This window comes from Aethalodelphis obliquidens, unplaced genomic scaffold (genome assembly GCF_003676395.1).
Source record: "Aethalodelphis obliquidens isolate GAN/ISIS:26980383/991018 unplaced genomic scaffold, ASM367639v1 scaffold6, whole genome shotgun sequence".
Classification (NCBI taxonomy): domain Eukaryota; kingdom Metazoa; phylum Chordata; class Mammalia; order Artiodactyla; family Delphinidae; genus Aethalodelphis; species Aethalodelphis obliquidens.
Window position 1 is genome coordinate 60,116,632 of NW_020837950.1, and position 25,274 is coordinate 60,141,905.

General features: G+C 35.8%; 1 pseudogene; it reads left to right on the forward strand.

Moving 5' to 3' along the window:
- The first annotated feature begins 12,298 nt into the window (after positions 1 to 12,298).
- On the forward strand, positions 12,299 to 13,062 carry LOC113618729 (oxidoreductase HTATIP2 pseudogene; annotated as a pseudogene).
- Positions 13,063 to 25,274: the final 12,212 nt, after the last annotated feature.

The following is a 25,274-nucleotide window of genomic DNA, read 5'->3' on the forward strand; positions in this document are numbered from 1 at the left end:
TACCCCTTCCCCCTCCCTCTCCCCACTGGTAACCATTAGTTTTCTTTTTTCTATATTTGTGAGTCTGTGTCTATTTTGTTATATTTATTCATTTGTTTTATTTTTCAGATTTTGTATAAAAGTTATAACATACAGTATTTGTCTTGCACTGTATGACTTATTTCACTAAGTATAATACTTTCTAGGTCCATCCATGTTGTTGCAAATATCAGAATTTCATTCTTTTTTATGGCTGAGTAAAATTCAATTATATATATTGTATATTATATATATAACTTCAATTATATATATAATTGTATATATATAACCCCACTTCTTCTTTATCCAATCATCTGTTGATAGGTTGCTTGCATATCTTGGCTGTTGTAAATAATGCTGCTATGAACATTGGGGTGCATGTATCTTTTTAAGTTAGTGTTTTCACTTTCTTCAGATACATACCTAGGAGTGGAATTGCTAAATCATATGGTAGTTCTATTTTTGGTATTTTGAGGAACCTCCATAGTGTTTTTCATAGTGGCTGCACCAATTTACATTCCCACCAACAGTATACTAGGGTTCCCTTTTCTCCATCTTGCCAATATTTATTTGTAGACTTTTTGAGGATAGCCATTCCAACAGGTGTAAAGTGATAGCTCATTGTGGTTTTGATTTGCATTTCTCTGATGGTTAGAGATAGTATCTTTTCATATGCCTGTTGGATATCTGTATATCTTCACTGGAAAAATTTCTTTGGTCTTCTGCCCATTTTGTAATCTGGGTGTTTGTTTTTTTGATATTGAATTGTATGAGCTGTTTATGTATTTTAGATATTAACCCCTTATTAGTCATATCCTTAGTTGTTATTTAAGGGATTTTCTCTTGTTTTTTTGATTGAAACAAGTTCTCTGTCTTCTCATTTTGCTTAACTTTCTCTGTCTCTATGAATTTAGTTGAAACAGTTACCTATCCCAGTCTTGAATGGGTGTCCTTGTGTGGGTGTGTCTATACAGTCTGTGTATGCCCAGTGACTTTGGTGGGAGACCTGGATCTGAGATGAGCATGAGTCATGTCTTTCCCCAGGGTGTGCTAGCAGCTATCACATTGGTAGGAGTTAGGGCTGGAGATGAAGGGGCTGGAGCCAGAGCTAGGTATGAGCCAGGGCTTCTCCTCTGCTCAGTGGCCAACACCACCCTACTGGGGACAGAAGTTGCTGGGGCAGAAGCCCTGAGGTTCAGGTCTGAGCTGGCCCCGTTCCCTCTGAGTATTTGCTTTCGGCACCTTCACCCCGTAGGGGAGCAGTGCTGGTGTAAGAGAGTCTGGAGTGGGCACTTGGCATGGGTCAGGGCACAGGCTGTGGCAGTCCCTTACTCTTGTGTGGAGCTGCCTTGCTGACCATGTGGGACAAAGCAGGTGCTCAGCTCGGGTGGGGCTCCACACTGTTTTGGTTGCAGAAAATCTGCCAGTGTCACTTGCAGTTTTAATCTGCTTCTTCTGCCATGTTTCAGGAGTAAGCAGTGTGTGTACACTTTTCATGAGTGGAGCCTAGGTTTCTCACAGCTCTCCTGTCAGTCCCACTGGTTTTCAAGCCAGCTAAGGGGACTTATCTTCCTGGTTTCAGACGCCAGGCCTGGGGCACCCAATGTGTGGCTCAAGCCACTCACTACTCAGGGAATATCTCCACCTGTGTAATCTCCCTCGTCTTCTTTGTCTCCTGCCAGGGACACAGATCGAGACCTGGTTGCTTCACTTCCCTTCTTACCCAATTCTGTGTAGATCTTTCTTACAGCCTTGGTTGTACAAGTGTTCTTCTGCCAGTCTCCAGTTAGTTTTCAGTGAGATCTTGAAGTTACTTTTAAAATTGATGTGGTATACATATCTTATAATTACCGAAGTATCAATTTTTGATACACCTATTTTTTTCTCCACTGTAAAGGATTTCATTCTTACTACCTCTGCCTCCCTGGTTTACTCCTAAAGAATTTCACCCTTTCTTTGCTTGTAATATTTCTTTTCAAGGTGTGCTTGGAAAGCTCAACTCTATTATTTGCTTCTTTAATGCAATCTAGAAGCTAAGTTTGTAAAATTTTTCACCAATGTCTACTGGAAGTACACTTGATAGAAATAGTAAAGTCATAAACATATGTCACATATGAACTGGCTTCTTCATTTACATATTTCTTCCACTAGAGGGTATAGAATTTGTAAAACAAAATAAAACAAAAACTGGGCAACCTAGGGGATTACACAGATATCAGTTTCTTCATGCTGTAAAATGGGGATTATAGATGAAGTGATTGCTAAAATAATTTTCATATTCAATGAGTGAAAATAAGTCCATATGATAGATCTTGGTTTTCTAGCACTATTTCTAGGAATACATACCCTAACCAGATGATTCTCTAAGCCTGATTGAATTGAAAGATATATTTCTTCAATAAAATTAGATAATTCTAGTAATTACAGATCAATGCCACATTATCCAAACAACTTATTTTTTTCTGTTTTCTTTGCTTATGAAATTAACTTCTGTTCACAATTTAGCTTCCCACAAAGGATTTTCCACAATAAATTGATGCACACTCACATCTGGCAGACACTATTTTTTCCATACATAAAAACATAGTCAACAAATAATTTTTTAGGATCTACGTTATCCAGGCACTATACTAGGTGATGGAGGTGCAAAAAATATAATACAAACATAAATATTGAATAAAGTAAAATACAAAAAAATATAAATACAAAACTAATTTATGCCAAGGAATTGTAGTACAACATAGCAAAATACAATTATTGAAATATCCACAGAGTTATCTGGGAATGAAGAAAGTGGATCTTGATTCAGACAATGGGAACAGAGTGAGAAAGACACATAAAAGGAAATAATACTTTGCATGGGCTTAATTATACGCTCTTCAGTGTCATTGGAATGTAAGACTTGGTTTGGGGGATTAACATTGAGGCTAAGAGCAGGAGTTAGAATTTTAGTGCTTACTAAAGAAATATAAACTAGGCATAAATGACCTTCTTACAACTTCTAATTTATAAGAAATTTGGCAGGCTATATTGAGTTGTCAAAAGAAACATAAAGGGCTTCCCTGGTGGCGCAGTGGTTGAGAGTCGGCCTGCCAATACAACGGACAGCGGTTTGTGCCCCGGTCCAGGAAGATCCTGCATGCCGCGGAGCGGCTGGGCCCATGAGCCATGGCCGCTGAGCCTGCGCATCCGGAGCCTGCGCATCCGGAGCTTGCGCATCCAGAGTCTGTGCTCCGCAACGGGAGAGGCCGCAACAGTGAGAGGCCCGTGTACAGCAAAAAAAAGAGAGACATAAAATATTGCTTTTTAAATAAAAATTTATGGTATTTCATAATGCATGTTTACTATAATTAAAAATAATAATAATAAGGAGATGTCAAAGAAATTTGACATTTATAAAACACACTGTTGGATAACTTAAAAAACCTCCCAGAGAGTGTATTATTTCTATCAATGATGAAGTAACTAGTATAGGACTAGATTCCCCGTGATAACCAACTATAAATCTGTACAAAATATACTAAATAATTATTTTCATACATTAAACATTAGATAGTGAAGGACTATGATTCGAAGTATAAGGGAAATAAGAAATTTGGTTCATGTTTATCCTGACTTTCAACCAACACTGTCTGGACTGTGGCACAGTGAAAGGAAGACTAAATCATAGCACTCACTGAGTTGAGAAAACTGAGTTCAAGGCTCCTGGGGTGACAGAAATTTGCATGGTAGAAAAATAGGGACCTATACAGAAAAAGAAAGTCCTAAAAGTCTTTCCTTGAACTATTGGCAAATACTAAGCTGCAGATGCTGTGGAAAAGAGTCCATAAAGTTAGGGAAAGAATGGTTATCAGGAGCTGTGAGCTGGGGAATAAAAACTATATATATATATATATATATATATATATATATATATATATATATATTTATATTTATATACTTATATGTATATTTATATATATTTATATATTAATATATACTGTATGTATTATGAACAGACACAACTGAAAAATGTTCATATTCCAAAAAGCAAGAATGAAGAGTCCTCACTGAATAGCTGGACATTGAATAGAATTCAGAAGTTGTGACATTGGAATAGAACTACTCTAACTCTTAAATAAAGGCTCCTTTATTTTTACCCTAATTACACTTAAAAGCAACCATTGAATGGATCAAGCTAATGTGCAAATAAACTAATTGACTGCCATGAAAAACCTCAAAACTCTCAAAAGGGAGAAAAAAGATTATACATATACTAACATAACACTCATCATGTCCAAAATCCAATAAAATACCTCTAGATATGTGAAGTAGTAGAAAAATGTGTCCCATAATAAGAAAAGTAAGTCTGTTAAAATAGACACAGAACTGTCAGAGGTAATAGAATTAGCAGGCAATAATTTTAAAAGATCTATTCAAATTTGTTCAACTATTTAAGAAAAAAACATAAAGATAATGAAAGAACAACTGTAAAATCTCCTTAGAGGAATAAACACTGTAAAAATAAATCAAATGCGCATTTAAAACAGCAAAATTAGATACCCAAAGTGAAATTTTCAAAGATGGGCTCATAAGCAAAAGAATCTAATAAATAAAATATTTGAACATGAATAAGGGGAAAAACTGAATGCTTCAAACTGCTTCAAACTGAAATATAAAGTTAAAAAAAAGGAAGAGAACAGTTTCAGGGCACTCTGGGAAAACATCAAGTAGTCTTATATGCATGTAATTGACATACAGTAAGAAGAGAGAAAATTTCAAGCAAAAAAAAAGTAATGGCCAGATATTTCAAATTTTAATATAAATATAAATCAACAGTTTTAAGAAGCTCTATCAACATTAAGCAAAATATACATAACAAGATGAACATTAAGGTACATTATTAAAAAAATTGCCCAAACCAGTAATAAAGAGGAAAACTTTAAAAGAACTAAGGGGAAAAAAAGACATATTACATTTAGAGGCACAACATAAAGGATATGTTTTTAATAAAAAGTTTATATTTAAAAATCTTTAACCTATAATTACATATCCAGCAAAAAATATGGTAGGAAAATGCAGAGGAAATAAAGACATTTCTAACCAAAGAAAAGCTATGAGAATTTTGTGCCAGCAAAACCTGCACTGTGTCCAGTATTTATGATGATATTTACAAGAGACAAACTGATTGTAAAGACACATATGGACTCAAAGGAGAATGAAAAATGGTATACCAAACAAACACAAATCATGAAAAATGGAGAGGCTGTATTAATAATAAAATTAATTCTAGAACAAGAAAGATTACCAGAAGTAAAACAGACATTTCACACTGATAAAAGTTCAGTTAATCATGAAGGGATAACAATTCCAAAAATACGTGTATATAGCTTCAAATATTGTCAAAATATGAGGACTGAAGTGATAAAGAAGCAAACTGAGATTATAGTTGGAAATGTCCACATCCCCCCTCAGTCATTTATGGAGTAAGTATATAGCAAATCAGTAAGGGTGTAAAAGACTTGAGAAACACTATTAACCAAGTAGAATTAACTGACATTTATAGAAAATTACATCCAATCACACAATAGACTACATATTTTTCAACTACACATAGATGGCTGACTAGAATAGGCCATGTGCCAGACCATAAAATAATTCTCAATAAATATACAAGTTTTAAGAATGCGTTTTCAAAACAGTGGTATTATATTGGAAATCAGTAACCAAAAATCTATAAAACCGTCAACTATTTGGAAATTAAGCAGCATAATTTTAAATAATCTATCAATTAAGGAAGAAATCGTATAAGGGAAATTAGAAAATATTTTAAAATAAATGATAATAACATATCAAAATGTGTGAGATGTCGCTAAATTAGGGCTTAGAAGCTAACATAAATGCTTATAGAAAAGAAGAAAATTTTAAATCTGGTGACGTAGATGTCTACCCTGAGAAGCTAGAAAAAGAACAGCAAATTAAATTCAAAGTAAGCAAAGAAAAGAAGTGGTAAACAAAATTAAGTCAATTAAACAGCAAATAGAGAAAACAGAAATAATTAACAAAAACAAAACTTGATTCTTTAAAAAAATTAATAAGATTGGTGAATCACTAACTAGACTAATCCAGAAAAATATGGAAGACACAAGTGAATAATTTAGGAATTAAATTTAAAAATTACTATAGATTCTTCAGAAGGATAATAAAAGAATATTATGATAAAATTATTAATTCACCTAGAAGATTTGGACAAATTCTTTGAAAAGAAATTACTAAAATTTTCATAGGTTAAATTTAAAAAATAATAATCTTATATATTAAAGTAATTGCATTTTAATTATAAGCTTTCCAACTAACAAAACTCCAGGCCAAAAGGCTTATCAAAATACTATGCCAAAAAATTACAAGAAAAAAAATTTTACAAAAGCTCTTTGATAAAGGAGCAATAAACACTTCTCATCTTACTTTATATGGCCAGTAATTCCAAAGACATTACCAAAAAAAGAAAAAAAATACACACTAATATCATTCACTGATATTGGCCTGGGGTTAGCAAACATTTTCTTTAAAAGCTCAGGGAGTAAATGTTTTATACTTTGAGGGTCATATTATTTCTGTTGAAACAGCTCAACTCTCCCATAGTAGTGTAAAATGTCATAGAGTATATGTAAATGAATTGACATGGCTAAGTTCCAATAATATTTTATTTATCAGACTAACCTCTGATTTAGGTGCTATAAGCTATAAGTCCTAAACAAATATTAGCAAAACTCAGAGCCACACTTTTTAAATTCAAAAACAAACAATATAATTCATCATATTCATTAAAGGAGAAACAAAAACATTCTATCAATAAATTTATAACGTGTCAGAGAAATCTAACACACTCATAATAAAAATGACCAGCATTCTAGCAACAGAATAAAAGAAATTCTCAGTTTGATAAAGTGCATCTACAAAAAACAAAATAAAACTATAGCTAGCATCACAATATATGTTAAAGAACTGAAAACTTTCCCTTTAAGATTGCAAAAAAGACATATATGTCTGTTTATCATTTCCATTCAAACTGGAGGTCCTATCCAGTATAATACGTCAAGAGAAAGAAAAAAAAAAGTAATACCAATTCAATAGGAAGAAACAGTTACCTATATTCACAGAGGACATAATCTTGTATGTAAAACATCCTAAGGAACAAAAAAGAAAACAATGCAACAAGAAAAAAAACCTACCAGTGCTAGTAAAAGAATTTAGCAAAGTGATAGAATAGTGGGTTAATTTGTGTGTGTGTATGTGTGTGTGTGTGAGACTGAATTGGAATTGCAGTTGCAATATCAGGCACAGCATTATTTTTTTAATAGGATATAGTTACATATAAATTTAATAATGTTTAGGAATTATACAAAGAAAAATACAAATTATAAATTAATAGCAAAGAGGTACCTGGAAAATGCCCATACATTTGCCACCTAAGCATCCTATTTGCACATAACCAATAGAACAAAAGAAAAATTTGAAAGTAAAAAAAAGTTCTGAATGATATTAAAGATACATTATATTATAAATTGTAGCATGTAGCTAAACAAAACCACATTCAGGGAAACCTAAAGAAACTTAAACAAACAGGGATTTATACCCAGTAATAGAATGGAGCACTCAATATTGTTTTGCTGCCAATTCATCCAGTTGATCTATAGATTTGATGCAATACTAATAAATATTTCAGCATGTTGTTTGTAGAAATTGTCCAACTAATTACAAAATGTATGTAAGAACCTCAAAGTATTTAGAATAGACAAAAGTTGAAAAAGAAAAACAATGCTGGAGGAGATATATTATCTGAAATAAAAATTTGCACACATCTACATTTACCAAGCTAGTTAGTATGGTATTAACATAAAGATAGACAACTAGATTAGTGGAACAGAATGGAGTCCAGAAGTTGGTTCACATTTACATGGTCAATTTGTTTTAAAACTTGGCACCAGAATGACTCAATAAAGACATTAAAGTCTTTTCAAAATATATAATGCTGGAACAGTTTGTTCTCTTGTTCTACAAGAAAGCAAGAAAATATCTTCTTAGCCTTAGGTAGGCAATTTCTTTTTTTTTTTTTTTTTCATAGAGGATTGAAGAAACAAACTACAGACTGGGAGAAAATATCTACAGTTCATTTGACAAGGAATCTGTATCCAGAATATATAACTGCTACAATTCAATAATAAAAACACAACCAAATTAAAAATTAGTCAAAAGATACAAAAAATTTCACAAAATAAGATAAATGCCCAATAAGCATATGAACAAGTGACCATTATTAGTCATCAGAGAAATGCAAAATAAGACCTCAGTGAGATATTACTACATATTTACTAGATTTCAAAAAGGCCATCAACCTTCAATGTTGGCATAGATGTAGACATTAGTGATGGGAGAATAAAATGATTAAAGTCATCTTGGAAATTAGCTTCTCAGTTTCTCTTAAAGTTAAACATAAAGTTTTTTTTTTTTAACATGACCTAGTTATTCTATACTTAGTTATTTAAACAAGAGAATTGAAAACATATGTACACAAAAAGGTACACAAGGATGTCCATAACATAACAGGGATATTCATAGTTGCTCAAAACAGGAAACATCCAAATGTCCATCAACTGGAGAATGGCTAGGAAAAATGTTGTATATCCAGGTAGTGGAATAACTCTCAGCAAATTAAGACAACAAAGGAATAACCTACTAATATGTACAAAAATTGATAAACGTAAGAAACATTTTTCTATTTAGCTGATCAAAAGAAGCCCCACACTCTGTAGTTAGATTTGAAATTCTGTTATAGTCAAAGAAACTTCTGAAGAAACACAACAATGGTTGCTTCTTGACAGGTAGAGTGGGGAGAGGTGTGGAGTTTGGGAAGAAGCAGAAGGGCTTTTTCTCAAATGATGAAAATATTCTGTATTTTGATAGGAGTCTGAGTTATCATGTGAAAGAATTTTTTAAAATGTGTTGAATTATACACTTAAATTTTGTTCACTTTACTGAATATAAAATATATCTCAGTAAAAAGATCCCCACACCCTGATATATATGTTCAATGTCCAATACAATTTAGAACATATCAGTGAAACATGTTGAAAAGCACTGACCAGATAATGAGTCTTTAAAGCATTTTAAGCATGGAATTTATATGCTCACACTTTTCAATGATATGTTTGTATTTTTGATAGATCAATAAGGAGACTGCGTAGAGAATGAAATAGAAATGAGCAATACTTGAGATAGAAAGTACACCTAAAATTAAGAAAATTACCTTTCATTTTACCATGCCTTTCATTTTAAAAAATAAACAAAATGGGTGATTTCTCTGGTAAGAATTACAAACCTACAAATAATAGCTAGACAGATGTCTAATTGAGTCAACCTCAGAGAAGTATACAATGAAAATTTAATAACTCAGTAGTCAGTATATTCTTGTGAAAAGTCAAATATCAATGATCTAAAAGAATATGTAGTTATCCATTTTATACATATGAGTGTATATATGGCAATTCCAATCTCCCAATTCATCACACCACTAATAAGAATCTGATATATAAAAAAATAAATAAAATGAAATTCAAAAATTCAAAAATAAACTGAAAATTAAAAAAATAAAAGAATATTTAGCATTTTTATGAAATAAAAAGATTCATATTTCTACATATTCCATCCCTCATCCTAAAGTCATATTTTGCAAACATTTTGGATACATCAACCGTCTTTAATACGTAAGCTTACAGTTTTCCTTGAGCCTTTGTCATTTTATAATTTTGACATCATGTGTGATAAATAAATCAAAGAAAAAGGAAAACACATCATCTTTTATATCATTATACTGTTAAATTATAATAGTTATCCACTTAATATATTTAATGATGTTGATACTACTCTCCATACATAAAGATGAATTTAAAGGTTTTCTCTTTTTTGATACTTGCTTTTTTTTTTTTTTTTTTTTGCTGTACGTGGGCCTCTCACTGTTGTGGCCTCTCCCGTTGCGGAGCACAGGCTCCGGACGCGCAGGCTCAGCGGCCATGGCTCATGGGCCCAGCCGCTCCGCGGCATGTGGGATCTTCCCGGACCGGGGCACGAACCCGTGTCCCCTGCATCGGCAGGCGGACTCTCAACCACTGCGCCACCACAGAAGCCCGATACTTGCTTTTTAATGTACTTCGTAAAATCATTGAAACATTTGACTTGATTTTAAATAAAATTTTTCAGTGACATATTATTATAGTATTGATTTTGTGATTGGTTCTATATTAATTAAAATACCATAACCTCAGCTTGGCTTTTGCTGACAATTCTAATTAAAGATGTTCTTCACGCCCCCCTCACACCTCATCACACAACATGCATTTTCATGAATTACTTTGTTTCATTTTGTCCATGTTAATTATCCTTATCTGAAATATTTTTTGCTTACAAGTTATTTTCTATCTCCACTCACTATTATATACATTTTACAATGGCAGAGATTTTTCTTGTATATGTAACATCCCCAGTGCCTACGATATTGCCAGTTCATATTAAGCACTCTATAAATATTTGAATGAGTGATGAAACAATGAATGAATAAACTTTCTAAAGGTATCTAAGATAGTAGGCATGTATTGCATTTGTTCGATTACATTTCTTTTTTACTTTCATTTGTTAAACAGAAAAGAGAAAAAATTATGTTGTCAGTTCTTTTTTTCTCGTTTTCCTGACTAATGTTGAGAAGTCTAGGGTGGAAAGGAATCAGAATTGTGGGATTGTAAAAATAATTGTTCAACTTGGTATTTTAAATGATCATAACTACACTCTGATTCGTGTCACAGTGGGAGTAATTCTAGTTTTAAGACATGGATTGGAAAAATGTCAAGCTTCATTTCTTGCAATTTTGCATGTAAGTAGATAAGGAGGTTTAAGAAAAGGTCATTGAGGGCTTCGCTGGTGGTGCAGTGGTTGAGAGTCCGCCTGCCGATGCAGGGGACATGGGTTCGTGCCCCGGTCCGGGAGGATCCCACATGCAGCGGAGCGGCTGGGCCTGTGAGCCATGGCCGCTGAGCATGCGCATCCGGAGCCTGTGCTCTGCAACGGGAGAGGCCACAACAGTGAGAGGCCCGCGTACCGCAAAAGTCATTGAAATTACAACCATTTATTAAAGAAGTGATCTGTAGCCAAAGCCCCAAAGCTTTATATCTTGATGAGCAGAGTAAGAACAGCTAAATCTGGTTCAAGTCAGCTTTAGGTAAATGATTATTAGATTCCATCAGCCAGTGATTCTGCCTTCTCTCATCGTGTGCAAGGAAAAACAAAACAACTAAACATCCCAGTGCCACACTCTACTTCTCTCAATATGGAATTAATTTTTGTACAAAAATCATATTAATCCAAAGTATTATAGAAAGACTCCAGATGAGCTTAATTACTCAAGAACCAGTTTGAATATGTTCCATCAAATAGTCTGACCAATCGTAGTTCAACCAAACAGCAAAAAAATTTTCCAAAACCATAGGTAGGTACTGGATACTGCTTTAATTTCTGTTAATTAAAAATGCTTGATCTACTATGGCAGATCCTGGTGTAAGATCCTTAAAAGAAAATAATTAATTCATGCAAGTTTGAGATAACACCTAATCTGTAGAGCTTGTGACCTGATTTAATCAAGCTCTGGACATTATTGTTGACCTATCCAAAAACCGTTTTTTTTTTTTTTTAATTGAAATATAGTGGGTGTACAATCTTATGTTAGTTTCAGGTATACTACATAGTGGTTGTACATTTACATAGATTACAAAATGATCACCATGATAAATCTGGTGACCATCGGTCCCCTCACAAGGAACATGGTTAATATTATTATTATTAACCATATTCCTTGCTTTATATTACATCCCCATGGTTTATTTATTTTATGCCTGGAAGTCTGTACCTCTTAATCCCCGCTACCTATTTTGCACAACTCCTCTACCCTCCTCCAATCTGGCAAACACCTGTTTTTAGCTTTCACCTGTAAGTGAGGTCGTGTGATATTTGTGTTCGTCTCTCTGATTTATTTCACTTAGCATGATAGCCTCTAGATCCATCTGTGTTGTCAAAAAATGCCAAGATTGACACAGTCAGGTAGGTGCGGGCAGGGGAGGGGCCTCACAGAGGCCGGCGAGGGGAGGAAAGCCCTGGGCTGGAGGGATGGCCAAATGTCCCGGCCCGCAGCCCTGAGCGCGGGCGGTGGCGGTGGCGGCGCCGGTGTCGAGATGGTGGCCGTGGCGCGCCGCTTCTGCTGCATCCTGAGGACCCGGGGCCGGGGGCCGGCTCTAGCATGGCCGAGACAGAAGCGCTGCCCAGGCTTCGGAGGACTTCAGGATGCAGAATAAATCCGTCTTTATTTTGGGTGCCAGCGGGGAAACCGACAGAGTACTCTTGAAAGAAACCCTGGAGCAGAGCCTGTTTTCCAAAGTCACGCTGACTGGCCGGAGGAAGCTCACCTTTGACGAGGAAGTTTCTAAAAATGTGAATCAAGAAGTGGTGGACTTTGAGAAATTGGATGACTACGCTTCTGCCTTTCAAGGTCATGATGTTGCATTCTGTTGCCTGGGTACCACCAGACAAAAAGCTGGGGCAGAGGCATTTGTTCGTGTTGATCGAGATTATGTCCTGAAGGCTGCAGAGCTGGCAAAAGCTGGAGGGTGCAAACATTTCAACTTGCTCTCCTCTAAGGGAGCTGACAAGTCAAGCAATTTTTTATATCTGCAAGTCAAGGGAGAAATGGAAGCTAGGGTTGAAGAGTTAAAATTTGATCGTTACTCCATATTTTGGCCCGGAGTTCTATTATGTGATAGGCAAGAATCTTGCCCAGGTGAATGGTTCGTTAGGAAGTTCTATGGCTCCTTACCAGAATCTTGATCCAGCGACCATTCTGTGCCAGTGATGACTGTGGTTAGAGCAATGCTGAACAACGCAGTGAGACCAAGTGACAAGAAGGAACTGCTGGATAACAAGGCCATCCACGAACTGGGGAAAGCTGATGTCTCTCTCAAGCCATGACCACAATGGAGAAATGCTTTCCAGTGTCAGACTCAACACCTATCACCTAAAGGTAATTTCAGGATCTTAAAAAAACATGTGCTTTAACTGTGGTTTCACTATTCTCAGTCGCCCAGATCCAATCAAAAAATGATCGTGCTCTGCATCAGCATTTTAGAGCCTGATTCTACATATGTAGAATCACCCTGGGGGCCTTTCAAAAATAGAGATCCAGCAGCTCCTTAGTGGTCTGGTGTCTCATGTTCGGCACAGAAGTGAGAGATTCATAGGCCCTACCTCAGACTTTCTGAATCAGAACTTGGGGGGTATGGGCACAGAAATCTGTTGTTTTATTTAAGCTTCTCTTATGATGCCACTGGTGGGGAGGCCAGCTTTGAAAGCTTGTCTGCAGAGTCACAGCAGCAGTGCAGACTTTATGTATCATGCAGATGAGTTCTGAACAAAAATTGTTGACATTTGTGTCTCTGAGTTACCCAGTGCTGACTGCATGTTAATTGTGTAAGTGAACATTGTGCTTTACTACTTCTTTAGAATATATAATAAAAGTTATTATATAGCCGAGCTTATATAATTCATGGGAGAATTAAATAGAAGAATTAAAATAAATGTACAAGTCGTGGGTGTCCTTACATTGTTAGAAAATGCCTAAGTAACGGTGGTAATATGCAGTAGTTTGGCCAATGGGATGATAGAATAGCAGCTAATACATATCAAGTACTTGCTAATTGCTAGCCTTTACACATACTGTCTGTCCTTTAACCCTGCAGACAATCCTTATAATTCTTACAGGCAGTACTATCATCCCCATATCTTAGGTGGGGAAACTGAGGCTCACTGTGGTTAAGTACCTTGCCCAAGGGCTTAAAGCTGAAGCCTGAAGCTAGGAAATGGCAAAGCCAGGATTCTAACCCAAGTGAGCCTGAATCCATAGCTTCTGTTTTTAACTACTCTGCAAGAGCATCCAGTATCTGTATATTTCCAGGAAGTTACAGTTAATTGTTGCTGGATCAGTACATGCCATGGATGAATAAACTAGAAATGTTTGGGTTTCTCCATTGGTCTAGGATCCCTCTAATGATTAACCACAAAATGTTCACATAGCCAGTAAATGTATATTTCAAAGTGCTTCACTTGAAAAACTGGAAAAGGAAAGGAAGAGGCAGAAGGAAGGGTCAAAGTCAAGAGGAGCACACTGTTAATTTCCATCATGGAACAAAGGAAATTTGTCTTGTGTGCTGGGGGAAGCAAGGTAATAAATTTCAAGCTTCAGTGGACAAAAAAAAAAAAAAAAAGGCATGATTTCACTTTTTTAAAGGCTGAGCAATTACAGATATATATGTAATATAATATATACTTTTCTTTATTCACTGAGGTTGCTTCTATATCTTGGCTATTGTAAATAATGCTACAATAAACATTGGGGTGCGTGTATCTTTTCAAATTAGTGTTTTTGTTTTCTTCTGGTAAATACCCAGAAGTGAAATTGTTATATCATATGGTGGGTTCTATTTTTAATTTTTTGAGAAACCTTCATAATGTTTTCCATTGTGGCTATACCAATTTACCTTCCTGCCTACAGTGCACAAGGGTTCCCATTTCTCCACATCCTCACCAGCACTTGTTATTTGTTGCTTTTTTGATGATAGTCATTCTGACATGTGTGAGGTGGTGTCTCATTGTGGTTTTCATTTACATTTCTCTGATGATTAGTGATGTTGAGCATTTTTTATGTGTCTCTTGGCCATCTGTATGTCATCTTTGAAAAATGTCTGTTTAAGTCCTCTGCCCATTTTTTGAGCAGGTTGCATATTTTTTTGATGTTGAGTCATATGAGTTCTTTGTATATTAACCTTTATAAATACATATATCCTTTTTAAATATTTTCTTCCATTCAGTTATCCACCTTTTTGTTTGGTCAATAGTTCCCTTTGCTGTGCAGAAGTTTTTTGTTTGATGTAGTCCCATTTGTTTATTTTTGCTTTTGCTTCCTTTACCTGAGGTGACAGATCTGAAAGAGTATTGCTAAGACCAATGTCAAAGATTGTACTACCTAGGTTTTCTTCTAGGAGTTTTATGGTTTCAGATCTTACATTTAAGTTTTTAATCCATTTTGAGTTTATTTTTTGTATATGCTGTGAGAAAGTAGTCCAGTTTTATTTGCATGTAGCTGTCCCATTTTCCCAACACCATTTATTGAAGAAGCTGTCTTTTTATTGTATATTCTTTTCTTCTTTGTTGTAGGTTAATTGAACATATAAATGTGGATTTATTTGGGGGCTCTTTATTCTGTTTCATTGATCTATGTGTCTTTTTTGGTGCTAGCACCATACTGTTTTGATTACTGTAGCTTTGTAGTATAGCTTGAAATCAGGGAGTGTGACACCTCCAGCTTTGTTCTGCTTTCTCAAGATTGTTTTGGCTATTCTGGGTCTTTGTTGTTTTCATACAAATTTATAATTATTTATTCTAGTTCTGTGAAAAATGCATTCGTGAATACTGCAATGGGTTATCAAGTTAATTTACTTTATAAAAAATTTACAAAAATTGTTAGTGTCCTTTAATAGATATAATTTTACACATTAAATAGCAGCGTAAATAGTTGCTCTTTGTTAATATCCAAAAATAATGAAAACTGATCAATGACTTCTCTAAAAAATAGCTTTTTGACTGCCATCAGTGAATTTCTGCAAAATAGAATGCAAAATAAATATGTAATTTTCTAATAATAAGCAGATGTTTATTACATATCAGCTATGTGCAAAATATTTTCTCTCAGTACCAGAAAAAAAACAGAAATCATTTAAATCAAATATCAGCAAACCAATTTGTCTTTTTCTAATTGAAGCAAAGTGATATTCATATTTAGTTGTCATGTATGTTTTGAGGTCTACTAATATCCAGTGTTTTTCACATATGAACGAATGAATGTATAGCTAGAAAGGAACCTGCCTAGAATATTTGCTTTTGGTGAAAGACCCATTTTATAGTTACATATTAACTATTATAATCACTTTTTAATTCATAGTATATCCAATTAATATCACAGCATGATATACCCTGATATGAAATGGATTTTCTATGTATATTTTAATGAGATCATGAAGTGAGGTAGGGGTTACCAGGGAAGATATTTATAATGTACTTTACAATTAATAAAATTTAATTTAGTGAATATCTGTGATATAAAGCATACTAGTCAGGTTTCAACCAGAGACATAGAACCAGTAGGAGATGGATACTAAGAGATTTATTGCAAGAAATTGGCTAACCTCAAATTGCTTCACACTTGCCACCCTCTTCCCAAACAGCTCAGAGAATGATTCCTAATTGTTTTAACCCAATTGTGGTGGTTCAAATATCCTTGACAGTGATTGTGTTAGGCTTAGGTCTCTGATACGATTCTGGAATTCAGCTGTGAAACTTCTTTAAAATATATGCACAAGGATGTTTCTGTAGTTATGACTGATGCCTGGGATGCTGCAACCATTTTGGAAACATAAGAACAAAGGTGAGAATAAAAAAGGAAATGTGGCCCTTGATGGTGTTATTGAGCCACCCAGTTAACCAACTCTGAAAGCTACCCCATTCTATCATTCAATCATTCATTCATTTATTTGATGATACCTTTTTTGTTGTTAATTCTGTTTGAATTGGAAATTTTCATTAAATGCAGTTTGTAGCCTTTTTTTTTTTTTAACATCTTTATTGGGGTATAATTGCTTTACAATGGTGTGTTAGTTTCTGCTTTATAACAAAGTGAATCAGTTATACATATACATATGTTCCCATATCTCCTCCCTCTTGGGTCTCCCTCCCTCCCACCCTCCCTATCCCACCCCTCCAGGCTGTCACAAAGCACCGAGCCAATATCCCTGTGCCATGCGGCTGCTTCCCACTAGCTATCTACCTTACTACGTTTGTTAGTGTGTATATGTCCATGACTCTCTCTCGCCCTGTCACAGCTCACCCTTCCCCCTCCCCATAACCTCAAGTCCGTTCTCTAGGAGGTCTGCGTCTTTATTCCTGCCTTACCCCTAGGTTCTTCATGACATTTTTTTTTCTTAGATTCCATATATATGTGTTAGCATACGGTATTTGTCTTTTTCTTTCTGACTTACTTCACTCTGTATGACAGACTCTAGGTCTATCCACCTCATTACAAATAGCTCAATTTCGTTTCTTTTTATGGCTGAGTAATATTCCATTGTATATATGTGCCACATCTTCTTTATCCATTCATCCGATGGTGGGCACTTAGGTTGTTTCCATCTCCGGGCTATTGTAAATAGAGCTGCAATGAACATTTTGGTACATGACTCTTTTTGAATTTCGGTTTTCTCAGGGTATATGCCCAGTAGTGGGATTACTAGGTTGTATAGTAGCTCTATGTTTAGGTTTTTTAAGGAACTTTCATACTGTTTTCCATAATGGCTGTATCAATTTACAGTCCCACCAACAGTGCAAGAGGGTTCCCTTTTCTCCACACCCTCTCCAGCATTAATTGTTTGTAGATGTTTTGATGATGGCCGTTCTAACTGGTGTGAGGTGATACCTCATGGTAGTTTTGATTTGCATTTTTCTAGTGTTTAATGATGTTGAGCATTCTTTCATGTGTTTGTTGGCAATCTGTATATCTTCTTTGGAGAAATATCTATTTAGGTCTTCTTCCCTTTTTTGGATTGGGTTGTTTGTTTTTTTGATATCGAGCTACATGGGCTGCTTATATATTTGGGAGATAAATCATTTGTCAGTTGCTTCGTTTGCAACTATTTTCTCCCATTCTGAGGGTTGTCTTTTCATCTTGTTTATACTTTCCTTTGCTGTGCAAAAGCTTTTAACTTTCATTAGGTCCCATTTGTTTATTTTAGGTTTTTTTTCTATTCCTGTAGGAGGTGGGTCAGAAAGGATCTTGCTGTGATTTATGTCATAGAGTGTTCTGCCTATGTTTTCCTCTAAGAGTTTTATAGTGTCTAGCCTTACATTTAGGTCTTTAATCCATTTTGAGTTTATTTTTGTGTACGGTGTTAGGGAGTGTACTAATTTCATTCTTTTACATATAGCTGTCTGGTTTTCCCAGCACCACTTCTTGAAGAGGCTGTCTGTTCTCCATTGTATATTCTTGCCTCCTTTATCAAAGATAAGGTGACCATATGTGCATGGGTTTATCTCTGGGCTTTCTAGCCTGTTCCATTGATCTATATTTCTCTTTTGTGCCAGTGCCATGCTGTCTTGATTGCTGTAGCTTTGTAATATAGTCTGAAGTCAGGGAGCCTGATAACTCAGGCTCTGTTTTTCTTTCTCAAGATTGCTTTGGTTATTCGGGGTCTTTTGTGTTTCCATACAAATTGTGAAAATTTTTGTTACACTTCTGTGAAAAATGCTATTGGTAGTTTGATAGGGATTGCATTGAATCTGTAGATGGCTTTGGGTAGTAGACTCATTTTCACAACGTTGATTCTTCCAATTCAAGAACATGGTATATTTCTCCATTTGTTTGTATCATCTTTAATTTCTTTCATCAGTGTCATAGTTTTCTGCATATAGGTCTTTTGTCTCTTTAGTTAGGTTTATTCCTAGGTATTTATCCTTTTTGTTGCAATGGTAAATGGGAGTGTTTCCTTAATTTCTCTTTCAGATTTTTCATCATTAGTACATAGGAAGGCAAGAGATTTGTGTGCATTAATTTTGTATTCTACTACTTTACCAAATTTATTGATTAGCTCCAGTAGTTTTCTGGTAGCATCTTTAGGATTCTCTATGAATAGTGTCATGTCATTTTCAAACAGTGAGAGCTTTCCTTCTTCTTTTCTGATTTGGATTCCTTTTATTGTTCTTCTCTCATTGCTGTGGCTAAAACTTCCAGAACTGTGTTGAACAATAGTGGTGAGGGTGGGCAACTTTGTCCTGTTCCTGATCTTAGTGGAAATGGTCTCAGTTCTTCACCATTGAGAATGATGTTGGCTGTGGGGTTGTTGTATATGGCCTTTATTATGTTGAGGTAAGTTCCCTCTATGCCTACTTTCTGGAGGGTTTTTTATCATAAATGGGTATTAAACTTTGTCGAAAGGTTTTTCTGCATCTATTGAGATGATCGTATGTTTTTTCTCCTTCAATTTTTTACATATGGTGTATAACGTTGATTGATTTGTAGATACTGAAGAATCCTTGCATTCCTGTGATAAACCCCACTTGATCATGGTGTATGATCTCTTTAATGTGCTGTTGGATTCTGTTTGCTAGTATTTTGTTGGGGTTTTTTGCATCTATGTTCATCAGTGATATTGGTCTGGAGTTTTCTTTTTTTGTGACATCTTTGTCTGGTTTTGGTATCAGGGTGATGGTGGCCTCGTAGAATGAGTTTGGGAGTGTTCCTCCATCTGCTATATTGTGGAAGAGTTTGAGAAGGATAGATGTTAGCTCTTCTCTAAATGTTTGATAGAATTTGCCTGTGAAGCCTTCTGGTTCTGGACTTTTGTTTGTTGGAAGGTTTTTAATCACAGTTTCAATTTCAGTGCTTGTGATTGGTCTGTTTATATTTTCTATTTCTTCCTGCTTCAGTCTCAGAGGTGGTGCTTTTCTAAGAATTTGTCCATATCTTCCAGGTTGTACATTTTATTGGCATATAATTGCTTGTAGTAATCTCTCATGATCCTTTGTATTTCTGCAGTGTCAGTTATTACTTCTCCTTTTTCATCTCTAATTCTATTGATTTGAGTCTTCTCCCTTTTTTTCTTGATGAGTCTGGCTAATGGTGCATCAATTTTCTTTATATTCTCAAAGAAGCAGCTTTTAGTTTTATTGATCTTTGCTATCGTTTCCTTCATTTGATTTTCATTTACTTCTGCTCTGATCTTTATGATTTCTTTCCTTCTGCTAACTTTGGGGTTTTTTTGTTCTTCTTTCTCTAATTGCTTTAGGTGTAAGGTTAGGTTGTTTATTTGAGATGTTTCTTTTTTCTTGAGGTAGGATTGTATTGCTATTAACTTCCCTCTTAGAACTGCTTTTGCTGCATCCCATAGGTTTTGTGTCATTGTGTTTTCATTGTCATTTGTTTCTAGGTATTTTTTGATTTCCTCTTTGATTTCTTCAGTGATCTCTTGGTTATTAAGTCGTGTATTGGTTAGCCTCCATTTGATGGTATTTTTTACAGATTTTTTCCTGTAATTGATACCTAGTCTCATAGTGTTATGGTTGGAAAAGATATTGGATATGACTTCAATTTTCTTAAATTTACCCAGGCTTGACTTGTGACCCAAGATATGATCTATCCTGGAGAATGATCCATGAGCACTTGAGAAGAAAGTGTATTCTGTTGTTTTTGGATGGAATGTCTTATATATATCAATTAAGCCCATTTTGTTTAATGTATTATTTAAAACTTATGTTTCCTTATTTATTTTCAATTTGGATGATCTGTCCATTGGTGAAAATGGGGTGTTAATGTCCCCTAATATTATTGTGTTACTGTCGCTTTCCCCTTTTATTGCAGTTAGCATTTGCCTTATGTATTGAGGTGCTCCTATATTGGGCACATAAATATTTATAATTGTTATATCTTCTTCTTTGATTGATCCCTGGATCATTATGTAGTGTCCTTCTTTGTCTCTTTTACTAGTCTTTATTTTAAAGTTTTTTTTGTCTAATAAGAGAATTGCTACACCAGCTTTCTTTTGATTTTCATTTGCATGGAGTATCTTTTTCCATCCCCTCACTTTCAGTCTGTATGTGTCCCTAGGTCTGAATTTTGTCTGTTGTAGACAGCATATATATGGATCTTCTTTTTGTATCCATTCAGCCAGTCTATGTCTTTTGGTTGGAGCATTTAATCCATTTACATTTAAGGTAGTTATGGATGTGTATGTTTCTATTGCCATTTTCTTTATTGTTTTGGGTTTGTTATTATAGATCTTTTCCTTCTCTTGTGCTTCCTGCCTAGAGAATTTCCTTTAGCATTTGTTGTAAAGCTGTTTTGGTGGTGCTGAATTCTCTTAGCTTTTCCTTGTCTGTAAAGGTTTTAATTTCTCTGTCGAATCTGAATGGGATCCATGCTGGAAAGCGTAATCTTGGTTGTAGATTACTTTCATCACTTTAAATATGTCCTGCCAGTCCCTTCTGGCTTGCAGAGTTTATGCTGAAAGATCAGCTGTTAACCTTATGGGGATTCCTTTATGTTATTTCTTGCTCTTCCCTTTTTGCTTTTAATATTTTTTCTTTGTATTTAATATTTGATAGTTTGATTAATGTGTATCTTGGCATCTTTCTCCTTGGATTTATCCTGTATGGGACTCTCTGTGCTTCCTGGACTTGATTGACTATTTCCTTTCCCATATTAGGGAAGTTTGCAATTATTATCTCTTCTAATATTTTCTCAGTCCACTTTTTATTTTTTCTCTTCTTCTTCTGGGACCCCTATAGTTTGAATATTGGTGCATTTAATGTTGTCCCAGAGGTCTCTGAGACTGTCCTCAATTCTTTTCATTCTTGTTTCTTTATTCTGCTCTGTGGTAGTTATTCCCACTATTTTATTTTTCAAGTCACCTATCCGTTCTTGTGCTGCAGTTATTCTGCTAGTGATTCTTTCTAGAGAATTTTAATTTCATTGATTTGTTGTTCATCATTATTTGTTTGCTCTTTAGTTTTTCTAGGTCCTTGTTAAATGTTTCTTGCATTTTCTCCATTCTATTTCCAAGATTTGTATCATCTTTACTATCATTACTATGAATTCTTTTTCAGGTAAGCTGCCTATTTTCTCTTCATTTTTTCAGTCTGGTAGGTTTTTACCTTTCTCCTTCATCTGCTGTGTATTTCTCTGTCTTCTCATTTTGCTTAACTTACTGTGTTTGGGGTCTCTTTTTCGTGGCTGCAGGTCGTATTTCCCATTATTTTTTGGTGTCCACCCCCAGTGGATAAGGCTGGTTCAGTGGATTGTGTAGGCTTCCTGGTCGAGGGGACTTGTCCCTTTGTTCTGATGGATGAGAGTGGATCTTGTCTCCCTGGTGGGCAGGACCACATCTGCTGGTGTGTTTTGTGCTGTCTGTGAACTTATTATGATTTTAGGCAGCCTCTCTTCTGTTAGGTGGGGTTGTGTTCGTCTCTTGCTAGTTGTTTGTCATAGGGTATACAGCACTGTTGCTTGCTGGCTTTTGAGTGGAGCTGGGTCTTAGCGTTGAGATGGAAATCACTGTGAGGTCTTTCACTGTTTGATGTACGTGGGGCTGGGAGGTCTCTGGTGGACCAATTGTCCTGAACTCAGATCTCCCACCTCAGAGGCTCAGGCCTGAAAGCCGGCCGGAGTACCAAGACCCTGTCAGCCACTCGTCTCAGAAGAAAAGGGAGAAAAAAAAAGAAAGAAAGAAAGAGTAAAATAAAATAAAATAAGTTATTAAAGTAAAAACTAAAAAAAAATGATTAAAACTAGAAAAGTAATACAAATAGAAAGAAGAGAACAACCAAACCCAAAAACAAATCCACCAATGTAACAAACGCTAAAAACTATACAAAAGTAAATAAATAAATAAACGGACAGACAGAACCCTAGGACAAATGGTAAAAGCAAATCTATACAGACAAAATCACACGAAGAAGCATACACATACACACTCACAACAAGAGAAAAAGGAAAAAATATATATATATAAAAAAAGAGAGCAACCAAATCAATAAACAAATCTACCAATGATAATGAACTCTAAATACTAAACTAAAATAAACATAAAAGCAGAAACAAATTAGATGCAGAATGCAAAGCCCAAGTCTACAGTTGCTCCCAAAGTCCACCACCTCAATTTTGGCATGATTCGTTGTCTATTCAGGTATTCCACAGATGCAGGGTACATCAAGGTGACTGTGGAGATTTAAACTGTGCCTCCTGAGGCTGCTGGGAGAGATTTCCCTTTCTCTTCTTTGTTGGCACAGCTCCTGGAGTTCAGCTTTGGATTGCCCCAATTGTATGTAGGTCGCCTGAGGACATCTGTTCCCTACCCAGACAGGATGGGGTTAAAGTAGCTGATTAGGGTGCTCTGGCTCACTCAGGCTGGGGCAGGTTGGGGTATGGAATGCAGGGCTAACCTGTAGCAGCAGAGGCCAGCGTGATGTTGCAACAGCCCTTGGCATGCCATGTGTTCTCCCAGAGAAGTTGTCCCTGGATCACAGGACCCTGGCAGTGGTGGGCTGCACAGGCTCCCGGGACGGGGGTGTGGATAGTGACCTGTGCTCACACACAGGCTTCTTGGTGGTGGCAGCAGCAGCCTTAGCGTCTCATGCCCGTCTCGGGGGTCTGCATTGACATCCACGGCTTGCTCCCATCTCTGGAACCCGTTTTGGTGGTGCTCTGAATCCTCTCTCCTTACGTACCCCGAAACAATGGTCTCTTGCCTCTTAGGCAGTTCCAGACTTTTTCCTTCACTCCCTCCCAGCTAGCTGTGGTGCACTACCCCCCTTCAGGCTGTGTTCACACAGCCAACCCCAGTCCTCTCTCTGAGATCCAACCTCCAAAGCCCGAGGCTCCGCTCCCAGCCCCTGCCTGCCCCGGTGGGTGAGCAGACAAGCCTCTCAGGCTGGTGAGCGCTGGTCAGCACTGATCCCCTGTGCAGGAATCTCTCCACTCTGCCCTCTGCACTCCTGTTGCTGCTCTCTCCTCCGTGGCTCCAAAGCTTCCTCTCTGCCCACCCCCATCTCCACCAGTGAAGGGGCTTCCAAGTGTGTGGAAACTTTTCCTCCTTCACAACTCCCTCCCAGAAGTACAGATCCTGTCCCTATTCTTTTGTCTCTGTTTTTCCTTTTTTCTTTTGCCCTGCCCAGGTACATGGGGATTTTCTTGCCTTTTGGGAAGGCTGAGGTCTTCTGCCAGCGTTCAGTAGGTGTTCTGTAGGAGTTATTCCACATGTAGATGTATTTTTGATGTATTTGTGGGGAGGAAAGTGATTTCCACATCTTACCTCTCCACCATCTTGAAGGTCACTCCCTGAAACAGATTCTTATACTGCCTCTCATACAGAAGTTTTTCTCTCTCTTGATCTAATACTCATGCATAGTTTGTCTTGGAATGTAGTTCTAAGGAGTGTATTATTTGAAATAAAGTGATTGAAAAAAATTTCTTTGGTTATTGATGTTTAGATAGGAGAGATTGTGTTTGTGACCAGCATTTTTAAAACAATGTCTCACAAATCTAGTACAGATTTTACTCATTCAAATAATTCAGCAATGAAAAATTTTTATAAGTTTTGGATAGCTGTTCAAATATGTGAAAATGACATCATGAGAAAGTTATTTAAAAAAACAATTATTGCCCACACAATAATTGTTTAGAGAATAACTGGAGTTGCACATACATTTTTGCAAGCTAGCACAGCCATTGTTTTTCTCCTGAAATGCAAGATAGTGGAGTTGCAACTGACCACCCACAAGTTTGATCAATCTAACAAACACCTCCAAGCTTTTCCTGGAGTTCATGACTTTTCATTAGCAAACCCCAGTCTTAAATTCTTGTCTACAAAAATGGTTATTTCCACTTGATAGAAAATTGTAGTTTACAAAACTCACAATAGCCCCACTGAATTTAAATTGGATTTTAGCTGTACTCTAAAACTAGTAAAACTATGTTGTTTATTAAAACCATATTTTTGAATTAAGCTCCTGGAAGGATTCAGATTGCACGCAGCACTATTGTGTGGGGAAGTGCTGTAATTCTCAAGAAGTGGTGCATTTTCAGTTCCAGACATGAGTTTCTATGACAAATTCACATTTTCATTTGATCATCTAGTAAATAACAACATAAAATCCTTCACAAATACTAGAATTACAGCTATATAATTCTCTAGGTACTCTTAATTTGGAGAGGCTTGTTTTGATCATTTTTAGGGAATGGATATATGATTTTCTGTGGTAATACTTATTAAATTATTTAGGATAAACTTCAGATATTTTAGACATTTTTGATGAATGTAGTATATATTTAGTTGGTTCTGTCCCACATTTATTTTTTGCATTTCAGATTGTAATATAAAAGCATCTATTGTTCTAAAGATGAATTTGGAATTTGGAAACTCTAGAATTCAGCCAAATTGAATAATTTATTTTTCTATTTCGAATCTCCATCTACTTTTAAATGCATTCTGTTTTATAATTTTACATGAACTAGTGTGATCACAATCCTCCTCAACCTCCTTTTTAAAGCACATTTTCTTTTTGGATTAACTAACACAGTAATCTTT